Source organism: Doryrhamphus excisus, chromosome 21 (genome assembly GCF_030265055.1).
Source record: "Doryrhamphus excisus isolate RoL2022-K1 chromosome 21, RoL_Dexc_1.0, whole genome shotgun sequence".
Lineage (NCBI taxonomy): Eukaryota > Metazoa > Chordata > Actinopteri > Syngnathiformes > Syngnathidae > Doryrhamphus > Doryrhamphus excisus.
Window position 1 is genome coordinate 14,251,474 of NC_080486.1, and position 10,078 is coordinate 14,261,551.

General features: G+C 48.2%; 1 protein-coding gene across 1 annotated transcript in view; it reads right to left on the reverse strand.

Annotated features, from left to right (window-relative positions):
- zeb1b (zinc finger E-box binding homeobox 1b) overlaps positions 1–9,032 on the reverse strand; it is a 77,707-nt gene extending 68,675 nt beyond the window's left edge. Inside the window, exons 1-3 of the mRNA XM_058060057.1 lie at positions 8,865–9,032; positions 8,635–8,703; positions 4,712–4,934 (exon numbers count right to left, since the gene is read on the reverse strand). The gene's annotated coding sequence lies outside the window, so the exon portion shown is untranslated. The remainder of the gene's footprint in view (positions 1–4,711; positions 4,935–8,634; positions 8,704–8,864) is intronic.
- Positions 9,033–10,078: the final 1,046 nt, after the last annotated feature.

A 10,078-nucleotide genomic window follows, 5' to 3' on the forward strand; every position in this document is an offset into this window, starting at 1 on the left:
AAGGATCCTCATGGAGAAGGACAGTTTATCAAGGAAGCTGCCGTCCATCTTCTGTGGGACGTTGATCTACGTGAAGGTAGAATTAGGTGAAAGGGGGGAGGACACCGTGTCCGAACTGAGCAGAGCCTTTTCATGTGGGAATGGTTTGAGCATTCACACGAACAAGGATGAGGTTTTTAGGACCTCGGTGATGTAAAGCTGCCCGTCCTCTTGAGGAATCTTCTTCCAGCAGATCGATGGCTTTCTCCAGCCTCCCGTCATCAATTATTCACCCGATCGGGCCTGCTGCTCATTAGATGACTAATCTCAGGGGAACCGCAGAGAAACCTGAGAGCAGCACAGACGTAGCAGGGATGAGACGGTGCTCCGTGTCTTCATATCGAGACGTTTGCTCCTCAGCCTTTCATGTTAGCAGAGAAGGACTTGGGCAAGTACCACACCTCAGCAGCACGTCGCGTGTGCCCTCAGAGTGGTCACACGTGTTAGCGGATGAGAGGAGTGGAGATCATGTTCCACCGAGAAGTCCTTGTAGCATCGCATTGCACCGCTACTTCTTCAGATCTTCTCCATGGTCGGTGGATCACATTTTATGGGCCCATAAATCTCCACCTTCTCTCTGCCGTCATGCCAGCTTTTCTACGGCGAGTGTTGGCGGGCTTTGCTGCTGACAGAAGTAAAAGTCCTCCTACAAGGTGTAGGAACTCGCACTAGTAGGAAGCACACAGACTCCGACCCAACAAAGATCTCTTCTTCTTCTTCTTCATTCCCACGGATGATGGAGGTGTGGAGGGGAAGGCTTTGATCAGTCGTGTCCCCCCGGAGAGCCACGCTGAGGTGTGTGCGTTAACGCTGATTAAAAGGAAATATGCATCAATGTATGCCAGCTTCCTTTTCATCTGCGCCACGTGAAACTCGTGTCGCAGCTTCGGCGAGCGCCTGAAGTCGCTCGTTTAAAACCTTCTTCTTCCTGGCGGCAGCACAGAGACCGACAAGCTTTATGTCGACATGCGGAACGCCTGGCGGAGGCCACCCGGTCCGTCCATCCATCCGTCTTCTATGGTGCGTTGCCAGAGGTGACCTGCATCTTCCATCCATACAAGTCCCCCCCCCCTCCCCCGTCGTCTTGAGGGATTAGAAAGAGTAGAGTTTCATGTTGTTCCAGATGAATTCATGAAAAATCATCTATTTAACATGAAGCCATCAAAAGGAATATTGTTATTGTTCAAATGTGGACAAGTTGTCTCGTCTTAATGCATCCGTCTGCTGGAAGAGGAACATGACGCTCATGGAGGGAACCATCCTGACCAGTTAGAGCTTTCTCCAGAAGAAGCCATGAAAATACAAAGAATGTGCTCCACAAGTCCGTCCTGTAAGAGTCCAGGTGAAATATCGGACCAAAATATGCACCGTCCCATCCCTTTGGCGCCCATCCCTTTGGCCCCCATCCCTTTGGCCCCCATCCCTTTGGCCCCCATCCCGTGGCGCTGCCAGAGCTAGCAGCTGGCAAACATGCCAAGCGTGATGTTGTGATGGCCATGGTCTTCTCCACTAAGCCGCCACCAAGCAGGATGCCTGGAAACGAGGCGGTGCGAACATGAGATTATGGTAGCAAGTACTATGGAATACAAAGTACCTTCCAGTTGGCGTGGCTAATATCATGTCTACTACTTCACAGCCTGTGGGGATGCAGCCCCGCCTCCCCCCACCGAGACAAAGACACCGTATGGCTGACAGAAAGGCTCACTCCGTACCGCATCTGCCGTTGTTCTACGGATGCACGGGTCAGGCTCAACTCTCTTCCCGCCCGTTTGGAGGGAATATGGCAATATGTCGTTAGTCCTTCATTCCCACTGATTGTGGGCTTCATTATTCCCATTCCCAGATTTATTCCGCTCCAATGACATCATTGTTTTCCGTTTTAACCTCATGAGCGCTTACGGCGCCCCTGGTGGATTCCTATGGAAAATACATGTCCTGTACAATACAGTTCAAGGCAAATATTCAAATATTGAGAGTTTTAGATATGTTAGCATCATCGGAGGCTCTGCCTGACCCCCCCCCAGTAGAAGCCAGTACCCACAATGCATTGCTGCTCCGTTGCTTGAAGAGAAGTTTTCCCACAAGATGAAACCTCGTCCATTTTTCATGATGAGCGATGATTGCACTTTGGTTTTACTTGCAACCCTGAATCAACCTCACGGAGTGGCAGCTTCCACCCACTCTAAAACCACCCGCTCCATCCTCCCCCCATGAACATTCCAAGCGCTCCCTCTTCCTGGAGCCGGGCATCACTGATGAGCCTCAGGGGACGGCAGCGAGCAGCAAATAGCGGAGTAGTGGGATGATGAGAACGCTAATGTTGGAATGCACCGACGGCCTCGCCGCTGCGGGCAACAGTAGGCGCCATGCGAGCGCGTGAACACCTGCCAAACACAGACGTCCATCAGCGCTGCTTCTACAGCGCAGGAGGGATCCCTCGGGACTTGTGGGAAAGGAGAACATCTCCCACAGTTGTTTGGCCAAAAGTGGCCCCCACCCACTCGGTCCAAGCGTGGAGATTTTCTGGCCGCTTTCTCCGAACTCATTGGACCAAATGTGGAAAGAATCGTGTCTCAGCTCCAAACGCTCGTTGGCCTCCAGTCTTTGCTTTGCCGTTCCTCAATCCACCAGACGGATTTCATCCTGACCTTGCATAAGCCTACCACAGCAACGCTTGTGTATTGCTTACTGCTTTCTTAAAGCTACGGCACCAAGCTGTACCATCCTCTCCTAAACGTCACAGGACTTCCTGTCCATGGAGGGAGGTCTGATGTAGGGGGCACGATATCGGGCCTTGCGCCCACCCGAACCAGTAAACTGCAAATTCTTATTACATCCATCCCTTGTTGTATCTCGCTTGGAATATCACCCTCCCATCATATCGTAATCAAAGAAGGAAAGGATGGACGTCTCATGGCGGACTACGGCTTATTATTAGAGCAAAATATGGAAAGACAGGTTATATGTCTTAACATCAAACATCAATTCATTCATAGATTACATTACCTTTCACACTGAGAGACATGCCATCGGTGTGGAAGTGGTACATTTGTGGCCTTTTTGTCCTTCCACCCCCCACGTATCTGGCTAGCTTGCCGTCATGTCTCTGCAGGGATCCCCCAGCCAGAGCAACGTGATGCAAAGCAGGAGTAATAGGAGTGGAAAGGTGACTATAGGGGTGCTAGCTCATGTCTACAGGGCTTAATCGTATTAAAACCCCATTTAGAAAGTCATAAGCAGCTAGTCTATGCTGGAACTCCATAATCCATTTATTCATGTTGAATCCTAAACTTTGGGATGGGTCACATGGTGTGACCCCATGGATGTGATCAGGAATTTGGGCCGGGCGGCGACAGGCGACCGACTGTTGAGCAAACCAATGACACAGATGGAAGAGCCCAAGTTGTGTGGATGTACGCTGAGCAAGTCGGCGAACGGGGAGCGTTCCTAATGGTGCAGCTTTTAGCCGTCATCCCGGCTACTTGCTACTCGTGATCCCTTCGGAAGTACGTGGCTTTAAAAGTTTTCCTTTCTTCCAAGCGGATTGGCTTTGCGCTTTGAAAGCTGCCAGGACTTTGGAAGTAGGAAGGTGCCATGAGGGGACATCTGACCTAGTCCCCACACCACCTATTTGTCTTCTCAGAAACGCTTCCAACTCCTCTAAAGCGGATTCTCCAAGAGGTAGAAGACGCTGAAGGCGGCATATTGGGGTGATAAAAGGCTGTTAATCTGTCAGATTAGTCATAAAAACCGGAGTGTGTGGGATTAAGGTAAAGCAGGCGCTTTGCTTTTGCTTTATTACCGCTTTTACATTCAGGGACCTTTTCTCCAGGAGGAACGCACCTAAATGGATTAAAGTCACTATTCACGTTCCTATAAAAACATTCCGGCATTTCTCCTCCTCCTGTGTCTTTTTGGGAGCACACGCTTTCATGCTGGAGCTAACACCCACTCCCCCCCCCATTGTCTGCTCGCTCAGCGTTTTATGCGGAGCGGCATCGTTGGTTTTGGTTTTTTTAATTCATGTATCAGTTTACTGTTTTTATTAGTGCAATGTACGACTTATTATTCCGTACGCGAGTTTGGTCTTCTATTGGCTGCTGTCCAGGACTAAAGTCTTGGAAACAAAAAGGAAATCCTTGATAGCGTCAAGAATTGTCAGCCAAAACATCAACAGATTGGAATGGAATGGAATCTGTAAGAAGAATAATCAACGAGACCGTAGAACGGCTGACGTACATCAGTCGTTTATCAATCGCTAATGCTGTCAATCACAGGAAGTATTGATTGATCTGACAAAAGCCTTTGATGCAATCAATCCTAATTAAAAAAACATCCTAATAGCCACATTAGAAAGGGGCGGAGTAAGAGGATTAGTTCTGAACTGGACCAAAATCTGCATGTTGAAATATTACGTGTGGAGTACCCCAGGGGTCAATACCGGGACCAAAACTGTTCAACTTGTACATCAGTGACATTTGCAAAGTTCCAAAAGACTTCAAGCGGGTATTATTTGGTATTATACTACAACCTTTTGTTCCACAGGACGCACACAAGAAATCATTAGAAAGGTCAGAATATGAATATGAATATGAATATGAATATGAATATGATTCATTCAGGCGATGGTATCGCCGGGACATTGGCAACTGGACTCTTCAGGTTGTCTTACCAGATGTTTGGCCTCTCATCCGAGCAGGCTTCATCAGGTCATGCTCATGCTAGCTTCATACGAGGTGGGACCAACACCAGGTCGCTGAGGTCCAGCTTTGCCGGTGAGGAGCATCGTGCTGCGTGTACTCGTGTCCTGTTCCATCCCAGGAAGGAGGACCTCCAGACAGTGGAGAAGTCATCACCAAGCACAGGATGCATACTCTGCAAGCCACGCTAGCCCCCTGGAGAGACGAGAAGACGAGGAAGACAAAGAGGTGAGGCGTTTCAGGGAAAGAAGGAATGCCGACGTTCCTGATGTCACACGAGATGCGGTGATGGGAGACCAGCCCCCTGATCCAGAGTACAAGTCTACTACCATGGTCTGTCTTTGTTTTGCTTAACATTGTTCCTCCGTGGAGCGCCACTCAAAGCCAACCAGGCCTTGCTTCCGTACGGGAACGTTCACATCTCCTCCGCTTTGATGTGGGAGCCTCAGGATGAAGCGTTCGGCTTGTCTAAACAATTTCCAATCACCGTCTCCGTATTTAGACTCTGTTGTGAAGGAGAAGCTGGAACACGCTCCTTACGAGAGCCTTGCTGCATTCATTTGCACACACACACACGCACACACGCACACGCACACGCACACACACACACACACACACACACACGCACACACACACACACACACAAGTGGCACACCATGCGCCCCCCCAGGTCATCTTACCGGCAAACCGAGAAGCTCCTGAAACCACCCACCTCCATCTTTCATCCATCTGCTCCACAGCACCTCTCCTACCCCCCCCAGAAATCCACCAGGCCCTTGTTAGTACACCCCACATCCCCTTACAATTACCGAGCATCCCAATCCCTACCACATTCCCACCCCATTCCCACCCCATCCCTACCTGTTCATCTCAGCTCACAAACACCAAGATGTGAAGATGCGAGGAAGCACTTTGATGTTCTTCATCTTTCTTGGATTCAACACACCATCTTCATCACCATCACCATCATCAACATATCAATGAGCCGCATGATCAATAACAAGGAAGTGGACAGGCTGACTAACCCCCCCCCCCCCCCCCGGTCGCACCGCAGGTTCAGGGTGCAGAGGGTGGTGCTTCAAAACCTTGTCAGGGTGGGCCTGAATTGTAGGGCGTCATTTTAGACGTATGACATCATTCAGCTGTTCCTCTGGGCATGGATCCATTAGACCCCCCCACCCCCCCCCCCCCCCACACACACACTCCCGTTGGGAGCAGACACAGCGTCAACCGCTGATGACATCATAGCTTCCTGTTTCCATGTACTGTGTTAGCATGCTAACAGGCTGCTAACAACAACATTTGGTGATTTTAAAAATACATTAGGAAGACCGTGGGACCTCACACGAGGGCGTCACCATAGGACTTCACCATGGAGGTGGGGGGGGGGGGGGGCGTCCATGTCACCAGCACTGAGGAACGGTAGCAGGTGCTGGATGAAGGTTCAAGGCCTGAGTGCAGCAGAACAGAAGAACTTGAGGGCACACCTGTTTCCTAGCAGATCCCATTTCTCAAACCGTGGATCCATCCCGCTTCTCCTTTTCCTCACATGGATCCCAAGGGCATCTTGCATGACGGAGTAGTAGTACTAGTAGTACTAGTAGCACTAGTAGTACTACTACTGCTGTGGAAGCCATAAAGAGGACATTCCCATGTGATGCATTTAGGGACAGTTGTCATGTGACTCTCCCAGCACACGCCTCCCCAAAGTGAAAGCTGATAGTCGGGATGTACCAAGTGGAAGGCTTGACGGGGGTGTCAAATACGAGCATATTCCTTCCTGACTTGCTAGAAAGACGTTCTAAAGTACGCCATCAACTAATCCAGGCATCTGGTCTGAAGACGCTGTTGAGGTGTTTCTCCTGCAGGTTCCATCACGCCAGCGACAGCGTCATGCTAATGGCTCCGCCTTCAGGCCGTCCCAGAGAGAAAGCCCGTTAGGATGCGTTCAAAGTCCCTGCAGATTGATGTTTAGTCAGCCAAGTGTGATCGGAGGAGACTGATGAGCACAATTGCATCTGTTGACTGTGAACGCAAACAGCCGTTCCCCAGAGAGCTGCGGGAGACAGATGTTCCGCTACGGGATCTAGCACACAATTCCCGACTTGTGCTTGGATCCTTCCCAAGGAGCCACATGGACGTTCCGGGTCAGCACCTCCATCAGGGTTCAGAGGTGACTCATTCCTCATTGACATTAGATTAGATGAAATTAGATTAGACCCGTTTAACAGGATTTACGCGGCTCTCCTTGCAGCCTGCTCTCATTGGATTTGGGATCATCTTGGAAGTCGCTGACTGCAGATCACACGAGGGCGGCGACTGCCACCCAAAACATTAGACCAAGCACAAGAAGATCCTGGAGGGGCTCGAGAACAAGCCAACGAGGGTACCTCCGCGGTCGGACCACCTCCCACTTGGCCACGCCGTCGTTGATCTTTATTCCCTTTTTTATTCCATGTTTGCTGCCTTCCATCTCATTCTACGTGGATGCTGACTTTTATTCTTCATGATGCATTTTGACTGATGCTATTTTACTGTGGAGGGCAGGGATGTGCTTTTACATCTTAGAAACGTAAGAAACGTAAGAAACGTAAGAAACGTAAGAAACCTAAGAAACCTAAGAAACCTAAGAAACCTAAGAAACCTAAGAAACCTAAGAAACGTATGAAACCTAAGAAACGTAAGAAACCTAAGAAACCTAAGAAACGTAAGAAACGTAAGAAACGTAAGAAACCTAAGAAACCTAAGAAACCTAAGAAACGTAAGAAACCTAAGAAACCTAAGAAACCTAAGAAACCTAAGAAACCTAAGAAACGTAAGAAACCTAAGAAACCTAAGAAACCTAAGAAACCTAAGAAACATAAGAAACGTATGAAACCTAAGAAACGTAAGAAACCTAAGAAACGTAAGAAACGTAAGAAACCTAAGAAACCTAAGAAACCTAAGAAACCTAAGAAACCTAAGAAACCTAAGAAACCTAAGAAACGTACGAAACCTAAGAAACCTAAGAAACGTAAGAAACCTAAGAAACCTAAGAAACCTAAGAAACCTAAGAAACCTAAGAAACCTAAGAAACCTAAGAAACCTAAGAAACCTAAGAAACGTATGAAACCTAAGAAACGTAAGAAACCTAAGAAACCTAAGAAACGTAAGAAACGTAAGAAACGTAAGAAACGTAAGAAACCTAAGAAACCTAAGAAACCTAAGAAACGTAAGAAACGTAAGAAACCTAAGAAACCTAAGAAACCTAAGAAACGTAAGAAACCTAAGAAACCTAAGAAACCTAAGAAACCTAAGAAACATAAGAAACGTATGAAACCTAAGAAACGTAAGAAACCTAAGAAACCTAAGAAACGTAAGAAACGTAAGAAACGTAAGAAACGTAAGAAACGTAAGAAACGTAAGAAACGTAAGAAACGTAAGAAACATAAGAAACCTAAGAAACCTAAGAAACGTAAGAAACATAAGAAACATAAGAAACGTAAGAAACCTAAGAAACGTAAGAAACCTAAGAAACCTTGTTGATGTTGACAAGAGCAGAATTGGACAGGCCAAAAAAGGCAAACAGCCAATAGGAAGTGCTGGAATTATTGGAATTATTCTCATTCTATGTGTCTTTGTGTTGATGATGATGATGATGATGATGATGATGGTGGTGATGATGATGACCAGCATGCAAGCAGGGAATTCCAAGAGAAACTAATCATCCACTAAACACACTTTTCCATAGGAAAGATGTTGGCTGTCAATCACCCAACCCGGTCTGTATGCTGTTTTAACACATAAGGCATGTACAGTAGCCAACATTTGACCTCTAAACTCGACCACCTTTGTGTTTAAAAGACACCCAAGCGTGTACGTGTACACGTTTAGTATCATGTACTGTATTTCTTACCTTAGTAATCCGTTTGACACAATACAGGCCGACTAGTGGTGTTGTCCGATATTCTTTTCCACGGATTCACTGAAAAAATGCAGTAAGAAAAGTTGATTCAATGAGCATACATGCCCAAAAAGAAAACCGGAAAAGCCATCTAACACACCGCCATAGTGGGTCACATTAATGTTTCGGTATATTATAATATCATATCAAACAAGTTCCAATGGTAAACAGGAACACTACACCTGTATGCAATTGTCCGGCGCCCATGGACTGACAGCAAGGCTGGCCAATCACACCGCAGCAACACCACAGCAGAGCCAATCGTTGAGCTCGTGGGCGGTCTAAAGTCAAATCGGCTCCGTTTTCGACTTGGTTGTAGTTCTAGTGCTACCTTGAATACTGTACGTTTTTAGACGTCCAAACCAAAACTATGACTGAAACCTTCTGAAGAAGAAGTGCAAGAGTCACGCTTGCCCCCTCCCCCCACCACATTAACTCCCGGAACACCCAGGCTAACCCAGGCTAACCCAGGCTAACCCTGACTTCTTCGCTCCCCAAAGACGCCACGAACGGAACACTGACGCCCAGCGGTGTCATCTGGGACTGCATGGAAATCAGCCCGTGTCCGCCGGGCCTTCAGCAGCACTCATGTTGGACAACGGCACCATCACGTCACCATCACTTCCTGCTTTCCTAGTGGTGTAACAGACACTTCCTTTGCAGCACCACTTCATATGGATTGATGGAACAACATGACGCGGCGTGCCGTTTGTGGCGGTCGGCGGTCGGAGGTTATGGATGGGAGAAAAAGCATTTCCGTCAACAAAAGCGGGAACTTTTGTCATATTTTTAGCAGGTTGTCCATCTGCTTTTTCACACAATCTGTGGAGCTTTTTTCAACTGCCAGCTGACTCTTTTCAGATGACAGCTTATCAAGTTGAGTGACAGGCCAGGCAACATGTGAGGACATGTGCACTCAATATGGAAACAAGCTGCACATACACACACGCACACGCACACGCACACACAAACACACACACAAACACACACACACACACAGTCACAGCAGGATGGCTCACATAAGTACTTTCATTTTTATCTTGTAAACATAAACTCTCACTGTCTGGACAACATGCGCTCCAAAATCCACGCCGAGCCTGAAATAATGGCCTCACACACACACACACACACACGTGCATGCATGCACACACACACACACACACACGCATGCATGCACACACGGTGACCCCCCCAGAGGAAGCGAGATGAGCTCTTTGTTGCTCCTGTAATTGAGTTAGCCCCCAGCCTGGAGGCCAAATGGCAGGAAGGAGGATTTGTGCCGTGTCTGTGCTTCCTTGTCCCCTTCTCCCCTTTTACACAGGTGGATGCCTTTCTCACTGTCCTCCACGCGCCTCAGGCCAACCCGAGCGCCCTCCGAGCCGCCGAGCCGCCACGT